Genomic DNA, 23,930 nt, shown 5'->3' with positions numbered 1-23,930 from the left:
TGTAATCCCAGCACTTTTGGAGGCCGAGGCTGGTGGATCACCTGAGGTTAGGAATTCAAGACCAGCCTATGCAACATGGTGAAACACCATCTCTACAAAAATATACAAAAATTAGCTTGGCATGATGGCAAGTGACTGTAATCCCAGCTACTTGCAAGGCTGAGGAGGCAGAATTGCTTGAACTTGGGAGGCAGAGGTTCCAGTGAGCCGAGATCCTGAAGGAAGCATTAGAATACACTGAAGAGGGACAGGTGAATAATTGCATTTCTAAACTGCATTTAGGGAAATATTACACAGTTGCTCAGAATGTAAATTTGATAAAAATCCATAAATAGCTTTTCTGTTGATCAGTGGCTTTTTTCCTTATCAAATTTGCCATGACGTATAGCTAAGCGACTTCACAAACTGAGAACTGTATTCACTCACATCTCTAATTTTTCTTAGAGTTAAGCTAATTACGGTCTGAGAGAGGAATATTCCAATTTCTCCATTTTCTTTATAACTGATTAACATGTTAATATATTTACCAAACTGACTTGATCAAATGGCCACCTACACATGGGGCTTGAACTTTTGGAATGCATTTTGCTTTTAAAATCAACCACATGTTTTTAGAAGTCCATCATTTTGCCAATGGGAGGGACTCAATATGCACTTTATAAGTGACTGAATGACTGAAGGAGTGGGGAGGTGAATCAATCATCCTAAAAAATATGAACAGCCATTTCAAAGTGGCGTTCTTGATGGGTTTTCCATTTACGGTAAGGCAAACACACAAAGTTCTCTGTGTAACACAGAATGCATTTATTATATGGCTGGTAATGATTAGGGCAGTGCTCTATAGCCACAAAAGAAAGTCATTCTCTGAGAGAAGCTAACGTTCATTCAAAACCTAAGCCTGTGGTTTTGGCATTATTAGTACCACTCTACCTGCTTAAGCATTGACAAATTATTCAGTTACAGATAATAACTGGCTGGGGTGGGAAGCATAGATGCTACTACCTCCATAGTTGCACAACCATATACTATAAAATTGCATTATGCAGTGGAAAGAGTCAAGTTAAATAGGGTAAAATTAAAAAAAAAACTTGTTTTGTATTTAGACAGAACTTTGCAAGGTTAACAATTTCATTTTCATATGAAGCAAGAAAAGATCAGTGTTCCCCCATTCCCCATGACCCCAACTTGGTTTATTCTCTTTTCTGTTGTTGACTAAGAAAATCTACAACAGAAAATTAGCACTACTACTGCTATTTGCATTTCAGTTAATTTTTGAAAAGGAAAAGTAAAATCCATCAAAGACTTATTTAGAGAATTCTAAATTTAGAAACTTTGAGGTCTTCAAAGAAGAATGTAATATTAATGTTATACATAATATTTTTCTTTAGGGATGTGTATCAGTTATAGGGGTTTTCAGTTCTCCATTTTCTTAAATTAAAAGCAATTAAGTAGAGAAGGAAGGAAAGCTTGAGACAATTCTATTTATAGTTAATTTTAAAAGTACGTACACCAAACTGCTCCAATAGCATGAATACAAATGTAATGAGACTTGAACTGTCAGCAGAACAGAACTTTTGAAAGATACTAGATTCGAAATAAAGAAATAAAGACAGAAGGACTGGGAAGATTAAACATATTTTGTAGGTGCCAGGCAATATAATTTTTCAATGCTGAGTAATGCATTAATCCCCTATAGAAATACACAGACTTTTTAGTTTCCATAGTGTTACAAGCCAAATTTTGATATTTTTGGCTTTGAACAATGGAGCAGGCCCCCATTCCTTCAAAATTTTTCCACATCCTCTTTAAATTCCACACTGTGCAGTGATTGAGAGTATTTTTTGTCAATTTATTTGTATTTCATACTGAGATTGATTTAAAAAAATGAAACCACTCCAAAAGATTTATGGTTGAATGCAGGCCATATGAAAATTTAAAAGCACAGTTCATGAAACCAATCAATGATTCCCATGGTTAGAAAACAATAATCTAACAGACAGTGCACTATGTTCTGGAGGTCAAAGTCTAAGTTATTATCAATACTCTGGGAACAGAAGACCCACAATTAAAAGACCTCCATACCATTTTATCCAATAATTCATGGATGTAAATGGCATTAACTATACTGACATAGTGGTCATTCCCACATCTATAAATAACCAGTCTGTAAATCTATTCTACAGATAGATTATCAGCTTTCCTACTGAAGTTCCCGGTGACTGAGGGCACACAGAACACACAGGCATGACACTCTTTCACAGCCACAAATAATATTTTGTTTAAACAATATCAAGAATCTCTGAAAATCAGTATAATTATAAATTTATTATTGACAGTTAATGAGTAAGAAGATTCAATTTTCAAAAAAGACAATAAGGACTCATCTTGTAGTCAACTGTGTTAATGTCAAGCAAGATAAATTTCTATAAGAATCTTTAATATATATGAGTGACATGGCACTAAACTTATTTTTTGAAAGGCAAAAACAATGTGCAAGCTTTCTCAAGGCTGGGACTATTATAAATAATGGCACAGTAGCACGCATCTGAAGAGAAAGATCAATGAGTATAAGGCAGGCAGTAGAAGCAAATCATATCTCAAAGTGACGGCATCATTTCAATCACTAAGTTGCTGGAGAAGACAAAGTAACATGTGATTTGATCTCCTAATTAGGCTTTTGTTCTTTTCAATACCTTCTGTTTGAAATGTGTAGATAGACACACAGACAGACAGACAGACAGACAGACATAGATAACTGAGTTAAGAAATTTATCAAATCTTGAGAAAAAGAAAATTTTGAGTTCAAATGAAAATTTTAGTTCAGATCAAGTTTTGTTTTGTTTTTACTTTAGCATCATGATGGTTAAATCAAATATAAATCACAGTTGACTGTACTTAAAGAGCCAACAAATGTGAGAGATAGGTTAAGAGGTATTTGTTCTGTCATTGAGACAAATAAATTCATTAATAAAAAATTAAGGGATTAAAAAAATACTTAATGAACAAAAATTAAATTTAAAAGCACTGTATTATGCTTTTAAAAGCATAATACAAAATTTAATTTTTTGAATACATGTTCGGTCTTCCTCTTAATGTCTGTTTCTTCTGCTTGTGTTTTATTTGCTTTTTGATCTCTCTAGATGTTGTACATTTGGCTTCTCTCTTTGTCTTACCTCTTACCTGACCTTGTATTTCCCTATTAAATTGCTGGCGAGAATATACATGCAATTACTTTGGAGGTACTCATTTGTTTTGATTGAGGTAAATAACAATGAATCGTATCTCTGAAATTTTCCAACATCAAATATGCCAGCAAGCTGGGTGGGGTCGCTGACGCCTGTAATGCCAGCACTTTGGGAGGCTGTGGTAGGCAGATCACCTGAGGTCGGGAGTTCGAGACCAGCCTGACCAACATGGAGAAACGCCGTCTCTACTAAAAAACACAAAAAATTAGCCGGGCATGGTGGCACATGCCTGCAATCCCAGCTACTCGGGAGACTGAGGCAGGAGAATCACTTCAACTTGGGAGGCAGAGGTTGCAGTGAACTGAGATTGTGCCATTGCACTCCAGCCTGTACAACAAGAGCAAAACTCCATCTCAAAAATACATACATACATACATACATAAGCAAATATGCCAGCAAACAAACAACAAAAACGCTTAGCAATAGACGCTTGATGTTTACTCCTTAAGCAAGACCCCACTTTTCTAGTAGAAGTTCTTATATATGGATCAGCTGCCATTTGATGTACAGTAGAATATTAAATAATTTAAAGATAAAAATACTTGAGGACCAATTCTTGGATGGGGGAGACAGCCCTCCAGCTATAATTCGTAACATTTTCTCTTCAAACTTCCTATGTTCCCACAAACCAGTCTTTCTAATTAAGAAGTTTCCAAAGGCTGTATAGATTTCTTTCATGGCTTAGTCCCTGCACTTTTGCTAAATGTCTAGGTTTGAGATTTGTTTGAATTTGTGCTCTGTGGATAACTGCTGGGCCTTCTAGCAGGTGTGAAGACGCCACCACTTTTTCTGTTGCATCTCCTTTCCACATATTAAATACTTTATCTTAGAGGATGAAGCAAAAGTGACTTTTGTGTTTCCTGGCAGTCTCCTTTTTCAAAGGACTTAGTAGTGATTTGTTTATTTCAGAGGAAATGAAAACCAGTCAGTGATGACAGATTTATTATTAAGTGGACATCACACACACACACACACACACACACACACACACACACACACAAAGCCTCTACTTTTCTTACAGTTCAGAGTTATTTCTAACCACATTCTAAGTGGTCAAGACAATGTCACACATTTCGGTGAACCAGAGCCATGTGATTCAGTATCACCAAATCTGTGAATCTGTTTGACTTCCTCTGGAAACATTCCAGAATAATCTAGGGAAAATAAAATGAGCAAAGAAAACTAAGTTTACCTTAAATTAAGAGGAAAAAAGTACCTTAATGAATTAGTAACACTGATTGTCTTTTGGAAAATACTTGAAGGAATACTAAAAGCAAAAAGAGATTAATTTCAGGAGTTCAAGTAAGATGTCTGTTACTTAGAAAGAGAATACAGAAAAACCCTGAAACTCCAGATTCTGAAGTATTTCAAATACAACAGCACTATAGATTTACTTGTCATTTTAGTCACTAATGAAATACATTAATGCTAAGTAGAACTTTCAAAATAAATTTGAAGAATAAATATCAAGTCCAGAATGGTCCAAATTATTCTTCCCCAAAAATGACCAATTTTACCATGTAGTAAATGTCATGCGGGTCAGACACTGAGCTCTTAACAATAAGAATTATATCCCTTTTAGATTCAATTTTTAAAGTACTGGCAAACTAATGTACAGTATTCATTCAGATCAAGTGGACAGAAGTAACGTAATGATAATGTTGCTAGATTAGGAAAGTAGATATGAATCTACTTTCCTAATCTAGCCACATATTCATATCTACCTTATTGCTAAAAGTGATCAGCTGAATAATCCTCAAAGGTAAAATTTCATCGACTTGACACAATAATAAATAAATGAAATTAAATGTTCAAACAGCAGATTACAGAAGATCTCAATTGGATGCTATTAGTCCCAGCTCTGCATATATGGTCTTAGGGGTGCCACTTTCTGAGCCTCAATTTTTGTCACCTTTAACATTGAGAGGGTGGTTGTGATGGATTCTAGAACTCCTTTCAATTCTGCGAATGTGTTCAAATGTGGCTTGCATGAAAGTATTGACAGCCCTCAAGATAAAGATGGAAAGAAAGGAAGAAATGCCAAGACCAATGGAGAGAAACTCAGAAAGGGCTAAAAGTCACATCACTTGTTTCATAATTTTCACCTAAAGTCAGCACTTGAAACACGGGAGAGCTTATACAGTCACAGTCATGCCTGTAAATGTGATTCTCAATGACTTTCATAAGCCAGATCCTCCCTTACCTTATCAAAATGGCATTGATATCATGCCAAAATTAATACACTTTATATATATTTAACCAGCTACGAAAATTTCCTGCCTTTCATTGTGACTTTATCTAATGATGTCCTATAAGAATTGTATTTTTGAAATAGAAAGTTTAGTTCAATTAAACTTTGGATCAATTACTGTTTCACAAATCTTGGTACATGAGACAAAGAAATATTCAAATGCTAAAAACTGAGGATATGAAGAAGAATATCCTAGGAATAGATTTTGGGCAGGATTCCAGGAACCCAAAAGCTACACTGAATTAAATATCCTCATCAGTTGACAAGGTTCCGTATGTTTTTCCTCAAAATGCTTTTGGTCCCAGCCACCTTCTACTAGATTTTCATGTACTCATCACTTTTTAGAAGTAGGAAATAAGATGTGAGAGGAGCTGAGGCAGTCGCCACCCTTTTCCTGGAACCTCCCTGGATATTCCTCTGTATATTTGCATCATGTTTGCTGCGTAATTATACCCTCTATTACACTTTGTCACCATTTGTTTCCATTTTTGGCTTCCCTGTTGTGCTGTGGACCCTCCCAGAAACCTCTAGGTGTTCTTTTCATTTTAGCGTACGCAAAGCATAGGCCAAGTCCCCAGAACTTAGGGAATTATGTACAAGTTTATTAATTACAATGCTACTGAAACACTTATTGCACTGGTGTGTGTGTGTTGGGGGTAGGCTGCAATTTGAAACGAATAACCATTTATGAAAACCATTCTTTTCTGAGCTACCAATTCATCCTGGGCTAAAATACTAATGTGCTTCCTAAGGTTAATAGGTGATTTTAAGTGAAGTATGTTTTCATCAGGAAATATAAAAGGAGAAAGTTTTAAAAAGGCATTAGAAGTGTAGAGAACATGTGAGGAAGTATTTATATCTGATCTTAGAATAGTACAGCTACTTCATGAAGAACATCCCTTAATCACATACTGTTTGTGACTCCTGTGTTAAGCAGTCCCTCCCTAGTTCAGCACCTCTTCAGGACTCCATTAAATAACAGATTGACTTTATTCCATCTCCTTTGAATAACATATTTAAATTTCTTATTGGTTTAATTTGTTTTTCTCACAGCCCAGGTTTTCAAGGTAGAGCCAAGCAATGTGGAAACCAACTATTTTTACTGTGTAATGACATGCATTTAACTACAGTTGACCTTTGAACAACAAGGAGTAAAACTGTGTGGGTCCACTTACGCGTGGATGTTCTTCTGCCTCTGCTCCCTGAGACAGGAGACCTTTCCCTTCTCTTGCTCCTTCTGCTCAGCCAGCTCAACCTGAAGGTGACAAAAACTGAAGCCCTTGATGATGATCCACTTCCACTTAATGAATGGTAAACATATTTTCTCTTCCTTATGATTTTTTAAAATAACGTTTTTTTTTCTCTGGCTTACTTTGTTGTAAGAATACAGTATATAACACATATAACATAAAAAATGTATATTAACCTACGTTTATGTTATTGATAAGACTTCTGGGCAATAGACTTCTGGGCTAGTAGCAGTTAAAACTCAGAAGTTATACATGGATTGTCAACTGCCCATGGGGGTCTGCACCCCGAATTCCCATACTGTTCAAGGGTCAACTGTACTTTACTGCATTTAATTAACATAAGTTTAATTAGTGTCTCTAATAGGATGCTATACATATGTAAACTATTTCCTCTAAGTGGTTTCCATTTAAAAAATCACCTCTTACTTCTCCTTACTATGTCCATGGAAAAAAACAATAGCACATTTTCTTAATTTGCAAAAAGTCAGATTAATCTGAAGTAAAAAACAATTGACATTAAAAATACACATTACTGCATCCACACATTTACACACCAACGACACCAATATCATATGAGTAACGTTTCAATATAAAAGTAAACTCATAAATGTAACTCAATGAAAACTACTGAAAGGTTTTCTCTACCTTTCTTCTATACTGCCAATAAAACTTTACTACAAATTACATTTAGTCTGGATTTATTTCTGTTCCAAAACTCCTTATGAATAATGAGGGGTGCCTGGGCACTTATTGATATTTGGCTCCATGCTATAATATGTATTTTTGTTTACCGTGTTACTAAGATATCCTGAATGCCATCCTTATGATTTTTTCTACATTTTCATACTTTAATGCACACTCTCAACTCATAAATTCTAATGTGAATATGTCCCATAATATCTTTCCCTAATGTGTAGTGTTAATATTACCTTTTCCACCACAAATCACTGGCAGTTTAACCATCAATTAATTCCCAATTAATCTTTATTAAAAATGAATTCACTGGTGAATAGTCCTCCTGCTTCCCACATAGTCAAAACTCTGCAGTCGTGGCAGCTGAATTGTGTAATGTATGGCCACAGCCAAACAGACCCAGATGTTTCACGGTATAGACCAGAGACTCACTATACGTCACTCTTACTTGCATTTGCTCTTTTCTAATGCCAAGATGAATACTTTATTCCCATTTTCCTGCTAAAAAGTTAAAAACTTCTCTAGTAGCTTCTCCTGTTTCTCAGCTACCTGAGTTGCAATTCTGGAATTCAGACCAGGGATTACTAAAGACTACATCTTTTGAGAGGCTTTTAAGGCTAATGATTCTAGGTCATTAGTTGCCACTGTCTGATTCGATTAAGTTTTCATACTTTCCCCCTGGAAAATCTAGCCTCGTTCCTGGCATGTTCCCCATCCTTTCCCAGAAAAATGTCTCCTCCCCATTCCTCAAGAGGCCTGGAAGAATCTCCCTAGTTGACCTTACATTCTTGAATATGCTTTTATTGTTTGCCTTCCCACTTCCAAAATTCTCCTTTTTTTTTTTTTTACATTCACTTCCATTGTTATGTTGTGCCTTACTTCATTTTAATTTGATATCTACAATTCAATGATTTCATATTTCTGATTTTGCTTTTATTTTGGTAAGTCCCCATATCTTAGGCATATGCATTATGTTTAACTAATAATTATTTTAGGATGCACTTTGGCCACTTCAAAACAATGAATGCACTTTATGTTCATCAATATTTGGTTTCTAGAAGCAAAAATTTATCCATAAAGACATTTGGTAAAACAGTGTTCTTCACATTTCACCTTTAGGTATGCTTCAACTTTTCATTGTAATTGGCTTCTTGTGGTATTTGACTCTCACAATTTCTTTGTCCATTGAGGTGGGAAAGGAACCCCATCCTTGATGCCTTTCTCAGTAACTGAAGGGTAAGAAAGTTTGTTTTGTTGTTTAGAATGACTGTCCAATTGGAGTTACTAATAGATGAAAATGTTCTATATTTGTACTGCCCAATATATTAGCTAGCAGCCACAAATAGCTATTGAGTAATTGGAATGTGCTTAGTGGAGCCAAATAATCAAATTTTTAATTTTATTTAGTTAAAATTTAAATTTAGATAGCAACATGTGGCTTTACATACCATACTACATGGCATAAAGCATTATTACAATAATTGATGCTAAGCATATATGTACAAATGGTCATTTCTAGCACATTTGTAATATTTGTTGAGCAATCCTGTCTGACACTGTTCTCCATGTGCAGAAAAGGATTGTATTTAGACTACGGGGTCCTTGACTCTCAGAACTTTTCAATTCAGCGACAAGACTATTCTAAACTGGTAGTTCTTAACTTTGTCTCTACATTGCAAACACCTGGAACCTTTTTAAAAATACTAATGTCCAGATAAAATAATAAGGTATCTGAGATGTTTCCAAAATAATTGGAACAATATGAGGCAGTAGTGAAACAGTACAAATAAATGAGATTTGCCATGGATTGATAAATATTGAACATAATGGGAACACAGAAGTCCATTATACTATTGTCTCTATTTTTAAATGCCGCAATTTTCCAATATAAAATTTTTAAATGCCAGCTCCATTCTAGATGAACTTAATCATATTCTATGGGGTACCAATATTTTTTTTAAATGCCCATATCATTCCAATTTAACATCAGGGTTGAGAATTACTAATCAGGGCCAGGCGCAGTGATTAACGTCTGTAATCCCAGCCCTTTGGGACGCTGAGGCAGGCGGATCACGAGGTCCAGAGCTCAAGATCAGCCTGGCCAATACAGTGAAACCCAGTCTCTACTAAAAATATAAAAATTAGCTGGATGTGGTCGCATGCATCTCTAGTCCCAGCTACCAAGGAGGCTAAGGCAGAAGAATCGCATGAACCCAGAAGGCAGAGGTTGCAGTGAGCCAAGATCACACCTCTGCACTCCAGCCTGGGTGACAGAGTGAGACTCTGTCACAGGAAAAAAAAAAAGAGAGAGAGAGAATTACTAAGCAGAATAATTTTATGACAAATTAAATAAGCATGGAGAGTCTGACAGTTATCTGTTCTTATGAACTAAAGAAATTGCTAAAGTGTAATCAGTATCAGAGTAATGGGGAACATAAAAAATCAGATTTAACAGATGTTTTAAAACCTATCAAAATGTACTGCAATACAGATTGAGTTTTAGTTCCTTACAGAAATAAATGCTAACTCAATTGCACAAGTAGACTTATTGCCCACTTCCCTTTTATCAGACAGTTTATGTGACTAAGCCCAGAACCACAGCTGAAATGACTTTATTAGCTTGCGCACCCCTCACTATCATTGCTCCTTCTTTACAAGCCAGGCCACAGTGTGGTTACTTGTCAGTGTCTCGTAACCACATTCTCTAAACAAACAGCATTGATGAATACGGTTAATCAGTCACACTCAAAGTAGAGTGATATGACACAGCTATTACAGTTTAAATCAGTATCATTGTAGCAAGGTCCTCATAAAGGAGGATTTTTCATTAGTTTCTTAAAAAAATTGGTCAATTTGGGCTGGGCATGATGGCTCACACCTGTAATCCCAGAGTTTTGAGAGGCCAAGAAGTGCTGATCATTTGAGGTCAGGAGTCTGAGATCAGCCTGGCCAATATGGTAAAACCCGTCTTTACTAATGATACAAAAATTAGCCAGGCATGGTGGTGCATGCCTGTGGTCTCAGCTGCATGGGTGGCTGAGGCAGAAGAATCACTTGAACCCAAGAGGTGGAGGTTGCAATGAGCCGAGATCTCACCACTGCACTCCAACCTGGGCGACAGAGCAAGACTCCGTTTCAAAAAAAAAGTGGTCAATTTGAAATTAATCTATTTTGCATTCTCAAATCATCGACTATTTGCATCACCATCCAATACTATAATGCAGATTGCCTGATATTCCTAATGTTTCTCAATCGTCCAATAATTCCATGTTTTATTTAATGTTTTGGCTCCGTTAGACTGGCATATTAAATATTATGTTTCTTGACTGTATGTAATGCTCAAAAGCTCAACAAACCCTAACATAACAGCACAGAATGTATATAGAATCTTATGTCTTACCTAAGAATAATGTAATGAGGCAGTCTCATTTGTTAGAAAATTGGGCTTGACAGTTACCAAATTCTTAAAAATATGGACATCTTACCTTTTAAAATATAGACTTTCGCTGGTTTGTGGTAAACTTTTAAAAATGCATATTTATTTTTGTCCAGATTAATCTAATAACTGTAAATATATCACATATAATCAAAGGTACTTCACTTTAGAAAGTATCCATAAATATCAGTTACACACAAACATAGATAATTAAACTTAACCTGGAGAGTTATTCAGCTCTCATATGGATTGCCCAAGCATCTTGGAAATGTGCCCTAGTACTAAAAGCCTGGAACCAAGACTTTCAAAACACCCCTAACAAAGAGAATTCACTCATTATGAGGGAAACATTTTCTATGCCAGAAACAGGATTTACCAAGAACTGTGCACCTAAGCCTATGTTGGAAAACACACTAAAAGAAAAAGAAAACACTAATTTTTCCTCAGGGAGTGCATATTTCTGATCCAAATAAAAAAGCAGAGATACATGAACTATGGAAAACAAAGATAACCATAAGGGAAAATGTAAGTGTGTTCTGCACTTTATAGCTATTACATGGCAAGGGAAATGTAATGATTAGTGTAGGGCGGTATTGATCTCAAAAGGTGTAACCATCCACATTGTAATGAAAATGATTCTTATTGATTGGAAAAATATATTATAGGCTCTGGGATAAAAATAAAAAATAAATCTGGCAGGTAGCATAGAACTAAATATACACACAGAAGTGCATATAAAACCAGTGAAATCTGAATAAGGGCTCCTGCTGTATTACTTTTTACAACTGAAGGTAAATTTACAATTATCTCAAAATAAAGATTTTTTTAGATGAAGAATACGCATAAACAAGTCTACATTAAAAATAAAAGATTGGTCAAAACAAAAGCAAAACCAACATCAACAACAATGGCCCTAACTGGTCAATAAAGACTGTAATAATTAGGATGAGAGATTGTAGACAGAAATCCATGAAAATATAGTCTAAATTCTTTTCTGGGGAAATTAGATAGTAAGTAAAACAGCATGTCACTGGAGATTCTTGACTAACAGATGTGGAAAACTCTGTAGAAAACTTAAATGTAGCTAAACTGTAAACATTTAGATAGTCACATTAGAAAATATCAGAACATTGCCTTAAATTCTTAACATTTAGCATCATATTCCAAATGCTAAGTGAAAACATCACTTTTCCAGAAAAGCACTGCTCTAAATATACACACACGCATGTATGTGTATGTGTATATAGATAGACAGATAGATAGATGATATATAGATATAATAATACATATCTGTCTATAGTTATAAAATTAAACAAAATTTAGTTCCGTACAAGAGTCAGTACAAGTAATATCTAAAAACATATTATTGATTGACATTAGCCACTCTGTGTGTCATGTGTTTCAAAGCCAATAATTAAATATTTGTATTTTAAGTGTAGAATAATTTCAGGTTAATGTAGAATTTCATGAAGAGAAATGATAGGGTCAAAATACTACTACATGTTGTATTATTCTATAGCATTTAATTAGAGAAGAATGACAAGAGATAAAGATGCTCAGAGAATACCTAATTCAGGAGTCCTGGGCAAAGAACTAAATTAAGTGCAAGAGACTTGACAGTAGGTAGAGAAACGATGTAGAAGAATTGGAATAGAACGGATTTGAACCACACTCCGGTAAGATGAAGTAGTGGAACAGTCTTAATATAAGTCTAACAGAAAAGGAGAAATCATCAGTTGAGACTATAAATGTGAAAGCATTTTGAATGTAAACTAAAATCAGGTAAAAGAGGTGTGTGTGTGTGTGTGTGTGTGTGTGTGTGTGTGTGTGTGTTTCAAAATGGAGTTGTCTGTAGAAAATAAAAGGAAAGAAGTTATGGAATAATTCATGGTATTTCTGATATTTAATTCTGTGTTTTGAGAGTCCAGTAAGAGCTAAGGATCTGAAATAGACAAAAGAGGTCAATGTTAAAGTGTTACAAAGGTTACACAGTTCATTGTATTAGAGAGGAACAGATGGGTCTGGTGTTTACAGATTGTGGGGAGGATGGGTGTGAACAGGAGAGGAGGAGAAACAAGGAAAGCATGTCTGGTTAGCATAAGAAAAATGACTAATCACTAATATTTTTCAGCAAAATACTCTGTGCAAAAAGACTATTCAATTTTTTAAAATCATTGGTTTTCTAAAAATGAGAATAAAGTTAAGGACTTGAGATAAGGGAAGGTTACCTGGTGTCTACTTGTAGCAATGTTTTTTATTACTTTAAACACAAAAAAAGACAAATACAATATAGATAATGCTCAACTTAACAAAATTTACTTGGATTAAATGTTAAATTTTTAAACAGAAAACAGATTCTTCAGTTCACAAATAGCTACCTAAAATCTAATTCTGTTTACATAAATGCTACTATTTATAGCAAGCCCATCTGCACATTGCCAGATATTAAACTTTAAAATGCAGTGGTATATTGAGGTGTCAAATATGTCCAGGTACTTTGGTAATTGACCACAAGAGCTACATCAGTAAAAAATTAAAAACTAGAAGCTAAGAAAGTTGATCACTGTTTACATTCATAAAACAAGCCTGAAAAATGACTGAGGGAATCATGAAATCAGATTCTGGGAGAGGTAATTCACACCCAAGCAAAGCACTTTGTCAAATTCCATTTTGTTCATTCAAAAGCAGTAGCCAACATTTTAAGTGATGCTGAAATTTATTTTTATTGGGAAGACTAAAAACTTAAGGCTTCAAAATATTTTATGAGATTTTCCTTTTAAGGGCACTAGGCTGAAGTCAGGATATGGAAGTTCAGCTGCCACTACTTGGCTAAATGGACAGACATTACTTAATTTCTCTGGGCACAGTCCCTCATCTAGGTAATACATTCATTGAACTGGGTAGCGCCTTGAGTCTCTTCTAGTGTCTTGATTATTTTGATTCTAATGATCTGTTTAAACAATACAGATTACAATTCATTAAGAAAACTTCGGCAAATCAAGCCTCCTCTAAAATCAAGGAGTCAATGCACCAGTTGATACCGTTGGACCCTTGTTGTCCCTGCTGCGTATTAGCAAACATTTAATATTTTGTTCTTCTTCCTGTACTCTTCTCCCTATTCCTTCCCAGTTCTTCTATTATATAACAGAGAAGCAGTCTCTATTCCTTTACACTTCTCTCATTTTAGGGATCAAACTGCTGTGGATCTGAGAATGTGTAAAGGGTTAACTCTACATTTGGGATCTTAATGTTTGATTCTATTATTTATTCAAAAGCACTGTAGAAGTCTAGCATATATAATCATTTAAAATTTCTCTGACGTACATTTCAGAATTCTGCACACTGCATTATGGATGTAGGAGAGGTAACTAAACTAAATAGAGTCAACGCAGTCAGCCACCCAGGACTTGCAATTCCAGGGAATTTTGCTGTTCCCTGTTACCTCAATCTAAGTGGTGTTTCTCAATAACGTATAAATATGCAAACGTGAACAAACAAATAATTAAAATGTTTGCTTTGTAAAAAGAAGTATCACCAAAATAAAATAATTTTTATACATTTTGTGTGGGACATATATGTTTTCAGCTTTTAGTAATATTTGCACATCTGCCATTCTTAAGGGTCTCCAACTGGAACCGCTAAAAATAGCAGAGCTACAATAAGAAAATTCTCTCTGCAATAAAGTTTCTAACATAGAAGGAAAATGTCATTTCCACCCTCCTAGTTAACAGCTAAAACAGAGACCCAAAATTTCATTGTCATATTTGAATTCCTTTCATTTAAGCTGTGTTTCCTCTTGACTAAGTGCCTCACTCCCCATACACTGTTTTTAAAAAATAAGTCCTGGCTGGACGAGGTGTCTCATACCTGTAATCCCAGCACTTCGGAAGCCCGAGGAAGGGGATTGCATGAGGTCAGGAGCTTGAGACCAGCCTGGCCAGCATGGTGAAACCGTGTCTCTACTAAAAATACAAAAATTAGCTGGGTGTGGTGGCGTGTGCCTGTAGTCCCAGCTATTTGGGAGGCTGAGACAGGAGAATCGCTTGAACCCAGATGGCAGAGGTTGCAGTGAGCTGTGAATGCACAACTGCACTCCAGCCTGGGCAACAGAGCAAGACTTGTTCTTGAAAAAGAAAAAGTCCTAATTTTATTCTTTATTTTATTCAATATGTACTCTTCCTGAAAACGTTCTTTTCAATAGCCAAGTAGCAGGAGACAAAGAGAAGAGGCAGTTAGGGGAGCCCTAAGCAAGGAGGCTGAGGATAAGGGTGGGAAAGGCAACCTGAGCCTCTTACATAACTTGGCTAGAATTCACCGTATATTTCAGGGAACTTTCATGCCATTTACAATTCTAAGGACAATGATTATTTTAAATCTTTAGTAATCATTTAGGCAAGCTACATTTCCTATAGTAGTATTTGTAATAAAATGCAAACAGGTGGCATAAAACAAATTGTTTTCAGACGGTGCATATGTATGACATAATTGCACCTTCACTGGTAGATGATAAAAATTATAACTAACATTAACCAAGCCAGACTTTGTTCTAATTGCTTTGTGTATATTAACTCAATTTTATTTTTGGAAACAATGGTACAGAAAAGTTAAATTTGTGGCCAAGGGGTGACACTAGTAAGAGACAGAGTGGGGGTTTAGCCCTAACCATTGTGTTCTCTCTCCCAGAGAGAATCAACTGGTGCATTGACTGGCCTCATTTCTTCTTTAGGTGACTCTTAGGATTTCATCCACCTAGCCCCCTGGGGTTCTGGCTTCAGATACTGTTTGGTCAATGGAAGCAACAAAAGGAGATTGGAAGACATGAAGACGGGTTACTGGATGATATTTGACATGAGCTGCAATCCTCCATCTGAGGTCCCAGCTTTTCCAGGTTTCTGTCCTGTTACTCTCATTGGATTCCGGGAAGAGCTCCCTGTGTTTGCCCCCTCAGGTTAGGGGAGCTAATATTTTCCAACTGTGGACAGACCCTGGGTGATTCATCATTTCCTGTGGTTTCCCTACATTCTACCCATCATCAAATTGCCATCATCAAACTCTCTTCACTTATACCTTTGAGTGTGACATTTATTTCCTTGTCTAATATGATAACTAAGAAATAGGATACATCATTTATAATTTATCAACTAATGGCTAAATATGCAAAAGTGTTGCCACTTCTTTATATTTTCCTAAACATCTGGGAATCCTAGAAAAATAAATTATAAAGCTCTATTTCCAGGAACAAAGACTAGTTCTGGAGGAAAAATTATTTATAATTCTCTGAATTTTGAGTGTGGACATTCACAAGATGTTAATCCTAGAAATATGGACAGCAGCAAGCCTCTAAATAAAAATACCTAAACTCTGACTTTCCTGTCATTTCAATCTGTCTCAATCATTTACATCTATTCTGCCTAATTTAATGAATCCAGACCCATTTATACTTCAAATAAGAAAAAGAAATTCTCATGTTACCAGAGCCTACAGGTGAGAAAATTTTAATCGTTAAAGGCAGTAAACATACTAAGATTTCATTTTACCTTTGAAAAATATTAAATAAAAGACATCATTTGATTCCAAACAACACAGTGAATGCTAAAGCACTATTTAGATGGTTCTTTAAATGTGAAAGTTATTTGCTAAATTCCTGTTGTCCCACAAAATCAAAGCAAGTCCCCATTACGTTTTTGATGACACATATTTATTTTCCTAAACTGCATGTGTTACCTACCAACTTAAATCAATGATTTGTGAAATTTGTTTTGCATGCATGGTTAATTTGATAAGAGTCATGTCCATTTAATTTTTTTCTATTAATAAGAATACACCTCAGTTTAGTTGGCTAGTTTTTTGGGTAGCTAAGAATAATCATCCAAATGTTTACTGTGCAGTCCAGACAATGGACAAGCTACCTCAACAGACTCTGAATATATTTCACCACTGCATTTGCAGATAACTATCACTTTGCAAAAATAAGTTTTCATTTGGGTGTCATTTCTGGCAAAAATTGAACACTATATTTTCAAAGAGTAAAATTCTAGGCCTTTAAAATTCTGGCATCTGCCAACCGAAGCTGGGCCCTCCTGTAAGTTTTGCAGAGCCTGACAGATGACTTCACCTTAGTCATTTTCTTGCCCACAGTCATGTAAGATAACTGCAAACTTATTTTTTTCTTGTAGCATTATGGGAATCTCTTGAAGTATGTGGAGAATAATAAGCTAAAGAAAGAAAAGAAACAAAAGAAAATAAAAACTGCAGGGGACTTGGCATGTTTGACTTTTATGACTATCATTGATTGCCAGCTGAAGCCTGCTGGACTCTTCACACAACCATATATGCTTCAAGCTTAATATTTAATTTTATAAGTGGAACATTTATAATCATATGGTATTGAATAAGGCCTCTCTAATTCAGATTTACTATTGTCAGGAAATTAAATTTGGAGTTCTAGTAATATATGCATATATATATATATGCGTATGTGTATATATATATCTACATATATACATATATAAAGTAATTTTTTAAGATGTGCTTTAAGTATAGCTTCCATGTCCTAGTTAATTCAGCACCCTCCCTTTTATCCTTTCCTTGCCATTATCCTCTCTACTAGACTACAATAAAAATTAAAACTATGAAAAATAAGCAGCTTATAATCATAATTTTGATCAATGAAGCCTACACAAGCTTTAAGAAACATACCTATAACATCTTAGAAAGAAAGCTTATGAGCACAAACAGCAGAATACTTAAAAATACATTTGAAACGTTCAAATTGAATTGATTCTATGAAATTTTGAAGAATAACAGCTTTTGAATTTAAAGCTATAATCAATACCCTAAAGATTTTACCACAGTGAGTTATTACCTAGCAAATATGTTAAGGACATAGGAATTGTCATCAAGGTACACAAATATTTTAGAATTATTAAACATTTAAATAAATGGCAAAGTTTAAAAATAAGATAGCAATATTATCATACAAGTTAAGATCTAGTTTATTAATTTTTAATTCTACTGATAAAACAAGGAATTATTTTTGAAAGGCTTTTTCTCTCCTTCATACAAACCCTTTCCAAAAATGTATAGGTATAATACAGATTCTAACTGATCATTCTTGTGTATATGCCGATGTAAGAAACCAAAAACATGTAAATTATTTTCATAACACTATGGAAACCAATATTAAAAAATATAGTACCCAATTTACAGCAAGTCACATGTATAAATTTAAAAATATTATGTTGCTTGTAGACAATAAAACATTATAAATAAAAGCTTCGGGAATAATGAGATACTTTGTTATATATCAAAAATCTCAAATATAGAGGAATATTAATGACCCACACATCACACATGAAAATTAATAACCCATTCGATCATACACTTGCCATGTAACTTACTGTTAATATAGTAATAAATAATGTCAAAAGGTTTTGAATGAAACTACTTATGCTGAAACATAAAAACAACTTCTGAGATGTACACAAATGGATCAATAGATGCAATACTGATTATTTTGTATCACAAAATACTATCTAGTACACATTTTTAGAGGAAAAAAAATCCAATATTTTAATAATGATGTAAAAAAATAGGAAGAACTGTTAGCTAAAAGGGCATCAGATTTAGATTAATTCTGCCTCTAACACAAATTGAAGGCTGAGTCCTGTATGACCTTGACCATTGTATGTTTACCACATTAAAACAAATGAAATATTCTGCAAGGTTTTCTCCATGGGATTTTGAATCTCACGGATGACTATGATTTAGGAGTATTGCAGAGAGTTTTGAAACAAACTTTACCCTATACCATTATTCCTTCTCTATTTGGGGGTTCAGTTCAACACGCTAATAAAAGAAATCGACATAAGAGCACCATAAGTAGGCAAAATGTTAGTGCTTCATTATATTTACAATCTTTACAAAAAGTGTATGTCAGTAAACCACATTAATATCTAAAGCACATAATATCTAAAGCACAAATCGTGATTATAAAATGTGTCTTGTTTCTTAAATATGCTAAATAGGAAATATATCACATCTAGTTCAATTTTTAATCTGCGGACTTGGGCCTTAGTTTGTGCTTTATTTTATTTTATTTTGTTTTATTTTGCTTTTGATTTTAACCATTGAAATCATTCACCAACACTGTAAGCCAAGAAATACAACATAACTGGCCAGTTAAGAATTAAGCCTTCTCATTTTACGTGTACAATCAAGGGGAAAATGTTTATGATTACACTCAAAGGGAGTACTGCTGTCTCACTTCATGTGCTTATGTATCCTCCCACGCAAAATGTTTTATTTATTTTTAAAAAGTGACAAAAATAAAGAAAATTTGGGAGAGATCAATCATCCACAACTAAAATAGTATTTAAGAAATTCCTACTTGTAATTTATTTTCTAATATTTCTGCATCATCCTTAGTATTTATCACTCATAGACATTTGCAACCCTCATAGCAGTGCTTGAAAAAAGAGATATGCTCTGAAAATTTAGAAATAAATTACTGAAGTAACTATAGTCCAACACTAAAATATACTGTTTTATTATGTTGGTTTTTCTCATTTGAAATGAAAATCTAAAAAGCCTTCATGTTTGATTTTGTGTGTTAAGCTGCCATTATAAAAATACTAAATGAATAAAATTTTACAAGCAAGGCAGCATTATCAGGCTAAGTAGTGGTCTTATAGATGGTAATGTTTTACATAATTCAGCTATTGATTCATCTATAGATTTACATTTCTTAAGTGCAAAAATAAATGTAATTATTCCATTACATACAGAATTCACCTCCCAAATATTCCAGAATCTAAGAGAAAGGATTGATACTTTCTGCTATTTCATTTTTGCTTAAAATTAGGTTCTTAGAATGTTTAGATCTTATTATAAATATTACAACTTATAAATTCCAGGGTTATAATCAATTATCTATGTTTTCAAACACAGAGGGAAAATGGGTTACTAATTGAAGTACTGTTTTTCAGTTTATTAGTAAAAATCAGCTTGTAAGAGGTCAATGTAATGGTTTCCATTGATAATTATCATAAACAAATGTTAAAATTTTAAATACTAAGTGCTGGAATTCCAAGCCCAGTGAAAGTTTGTGCAATATCATGCCTTCCATGTATGATTTTCCTTTTAAAATAAACAATAAATAAAGAAATTTACACAGAAGTAGAAACTATTCCTACTTTTATTTGCATTCCTCCCTCCATTCATTGTTAACATTCAATAATAAAACATGTTAATTCCTAAGGAATTGTTGCTTTTAACTTGAGTGTAATCATTTTAGAACACTCATGTTTGTCAATGATGATACTTAGAATTTTTTATGTCCATTTTTAAATGGACAAAAAGATTAACATTTTTAAATGTTCACACCTAAAATTAATCTACCACTCCAAGAAAAAGAATGAAAGTGGTGTTTTCTTACTCCATTTGATTTGTTCAGTACTTCCCTATAATCTTCAAGGTCCAGTATACTTTTTTTAAACTCTAAAGCAAATGCTGAAAAGCCACAATCCAGTAACACAGAAATGAATAACATTACTTTATTCCTTTCAGAACACACAATGACTGAAATATCTTGGAAATATTACAATATAATTCTGAATGAAGTTGAGTAAGATATTACTCTGAGTTTAACTTCCAGCTTATTAAATGTAATATTTGCTTGTCATCCTGCATAGCCAAGCATATAGACAGATATAATTTGTCAGCAAAGGCTTTATGATATAGTAGCTATAAATAAAATATTTGTCATTTTACAAGAACCTAATATGATTCAAAACCTAGTAAAGTCTACCTCCCCAAATCACTCATTTCTTTTTTGATATACTTTTCATTTTTTATAAAATATGTATTCATAAATTAATTTGAATAGAAAATATCTAGATATGTACAATGTATAATGCATGCAGAAAAGCAAAGTTTAGATTAATGAATCAACTGTAGTTACTTTAACTAAAAGTGGGCAGTTTATGCCTACTACTAGGTTGCTCAAAGAGCAATCAAATGTAATTGAAGCCAAGTAATTCACACTATTTATAGACATTTTTCAGAATCACCTGCTTTGTAGTGATTTTTTTTTCAGCACAGTTGTAAAGTTTTGATTTTTAAGAGTCCCTTTGAAGACGTGGCAGATGTTGGCTTTGCTAATAATGATGGAAAGCGTAGCAGGTTCAAAGTTACAAAAATGTTTAACACATATAAAATATAACAGTGTGCTTTTCTATTAAATTTGGTTATTTTCAATTGTCAACAAACTGTAAAGGAAGCCTAAAGTCCATAAAAATTTGCTTCCAAAACATGAAGCTTCTAGAGTTTGTATATGTGTGTGTCCATGTACATTTGTGGAGGGAAAATGCATAAAAATATATGCTAGAGAAGCTTACATATTACAGTCTTAAATCGTTACTATGAATAAAATTTTAAGGTTTATAAATATTAAAGCTGCTTTTCAATATTTTCTGGTGCTTAAAATTCTTTTAGAATTTAACACAGTAATTGGCACAGACACATACAGTCTAGCTATTAGATGCAGGGATACAGAATTATGGTCCTGACTTAACCCTGGATTTATGTACTAAATTTTCTCTCAACTATTAATACAAAGTAATTATAAACTACCTAACAACATGCAAATCATCTCACTATATAGGATGAGATTTTTATCTAACACAAGTTTAAATTTCAGTTCACAGCTCACTTCAATTTTATTTTTTAGAAACACTGAAATACTAAAATGTGCTATAAGCAATGAGAGATATATGTATTAATAGCATATCAGGATCATAATCATTTTCAACTTTACTTATAGAAAACCTAATGCCATCATTAAAGAGAAATATATATTTAATTTAAATCTATCTGAATATCTGACAAATATTAATTACCTCAAGCTGAAATTAGCAAATAAAATTTTATTTTCAATAAATACACATAGCTTTAAACAGAAAATATTGTGATATTTCTTTTTAATCAATATAGCTTCACAATACCAAACGAAAGAAAAGCTCATTCTAAGTACCCAGCATTTTTATCCTTGGTGATGACTAATTGTACTTTCCACTCAAGTTTTAATTTATTCATAATTTATTCAGCTGACGCAAACACTTATATTTGTTTGTTTTTCCATTACCCTCATTATCCGCTTCAACATGTAGAAATGAACTTAACTTTATTAAATGGCTATTTCCCACACAGTTGGGGGAAGAGATAAATAAGTGTTGTTAAATTACTCCATTTTTTAAAAAAAATACGTTTTATTAAAATAAATTAAGGGAATCAGTTATTGAATTCCACTTTCTTGGTTTCCCCCAAACAAAATGACATGTGCTTGTATGAAAATTCAGTTTGCCCTAAAAAACTTAGGGGCAATGGCTCAGTTCTGGAAGCATAAGGCTATCACGTAGGTTTCTCATTGCAGAAAAATAAAATGAACAGTAAGCGCTTATGGGAATTGCAAGAGTACTCTCATCAGCCTGAACTGGGATCTCTTTCAAAAGTTACACTGATATCGAATGTTCAGTTTATAAAATTGTCACTGCATTCTAAAATCGATGGTTTTTCTAATAAAAATTGAAACCTTCTTACAACGATTAACCTTTCACTATCTAAAGGGAATTTCACTTATAGTTAGGAAAATACAGTAAATATCAGTGACACCACTGCTAACTTTCTTATAAAAACTAATTTGTGATGGAACATTAAAAGTTCACCCCGACCTTGGAAAATAAAAGTTAGTTTTTGAAACTCTGACAGAAGAATCTATCCCATGCTAACGCTGAAGAACGACTGATATTGCTGCGAAGGGGAGAGGAATATTAAACATGTGGTCAATCATTTTCATTTATGTGACATCTCACCTAAAGCTTTATAAAGGATAAACATTCCAATCCTTCAAACCAATATATGGGATTACCTACTAGGACTATTATTAACCCAGTTCCGCAGAGGAAGAAAAATATACAAATATTAGATTAAACAAATGACACCTTCCAAAAAGATGGAAGCCAGTCTGCACCATAGCCACGAAAGAAAACTCACAAGTCTCTCAATTTTAAAGTATCTTTTAACAATTTTATGATAATAGAAGTAGGTAAGAGCTTTGAAAAGTTGCCTGGAAAACTTTTAGTTTCTCTGGATTGCTACAATTTACTCGGCAAGTTGTCCCTTCAAGCACCAGAGGTCAGGAAGGTTCCCTTTTTGCGTCGCTGCTCAAATTATCCCCACTGAAACCAGCGCCTCCTGCGCGCACCCTTGCATACCACCTTCAGGCACGTAGCTAACTAACACTACCCGAGTTGCTGTTCGCTTCCCAGTATTTGCCGCTGCTAAAACCCACTTGGTAGAAGGATTTATTTTCCACTCTTGAAATTTAGATTCTGTGATTAACTTACACCACACGAACGTGTACTATATTAAGGTTCGTCTTTCTTCCAGCGTGAGCATGTATTTATTTACAATTCTCTGACACATTCCTTAAAATCTGAATTCCTAGATAATGTCTTCTTCCCCAAGAAGGGGAAATTTTTACCATTTGAAATAGGGTGCTATTTAAAGAACTCTCAAACAAGAATTTTTTTTTTTTAAACTAAAACTTTTTTTTTCTCATGCGCTCTGCCAAGTTCCATTGCAAGTTCCAAATGTTGTGCAATAATTTGGAAATCCAGTTAACGATGGGAAAAATCGAGCCACTCAGAGTCGGGAACTTGCAAGAGAAAAGTCAAGAAGCGGCACCCGCAGGCACGCCTGCCCAACGGACGCCGCATCCCTGGGCACACGCCCCTCCCTCCCCAGCGCTGGGATGGAAGGTCACGCTTCGCAATCGATTTCACAGCCACTTGTCCTTTTTTATCAACCTTCTGGTAAACTAGTTTAGAACCCTGGAGAGCTTAGAGCTGCTAGCTGTGTTGCTCTCGGATAAACACGTGTCCCCAAATAACAGGACCAAAGATTCACCGCCGAATTTAACACATTCCCATCTTCCCCGCCGCCACCCTCCAGTGCCAGACTCTTCCCTGGCATCTCCCCGCCCCCTTTCCAGGCCG

General features: G+C 34.3%; 1 protein-coding gene across 1 annotated transcript in view; it reads right to left on the bottom strand.

Annotated features, from left to right (window-relative positions):
- MEOX2 (mesenchyme homeobox 2) overlaps positions 1-23,930 on the bottom strand; it is a 69,992-nt gene that overhangs the window by 45,071 nt on the left and 991 nt on the right. The gene's annotated exons all lie outside the window — the stretch shown is intronic.

This window comes from Sapajus apella, unplaced genomic scaffold (genome assembly GCF_009761245.1).
Source record: "Sapajus apella isolate SASKATOON/1434 unplaced genomic scaffold, GSC_monkey_1.0 scaffold19, whole genome shotgun sequence".
In the NCBI taxonomy this organism is placed as follows: Eukaryota; Metazoa; Chordata; class Mammalia; order Primates; family Cebidae; genus Sapajus; species Sapajus apella.
Note: the sequence above shows the minus strand (reverse complement) of the source record. Positions and strands in the feature narration are given on the sequence as shown.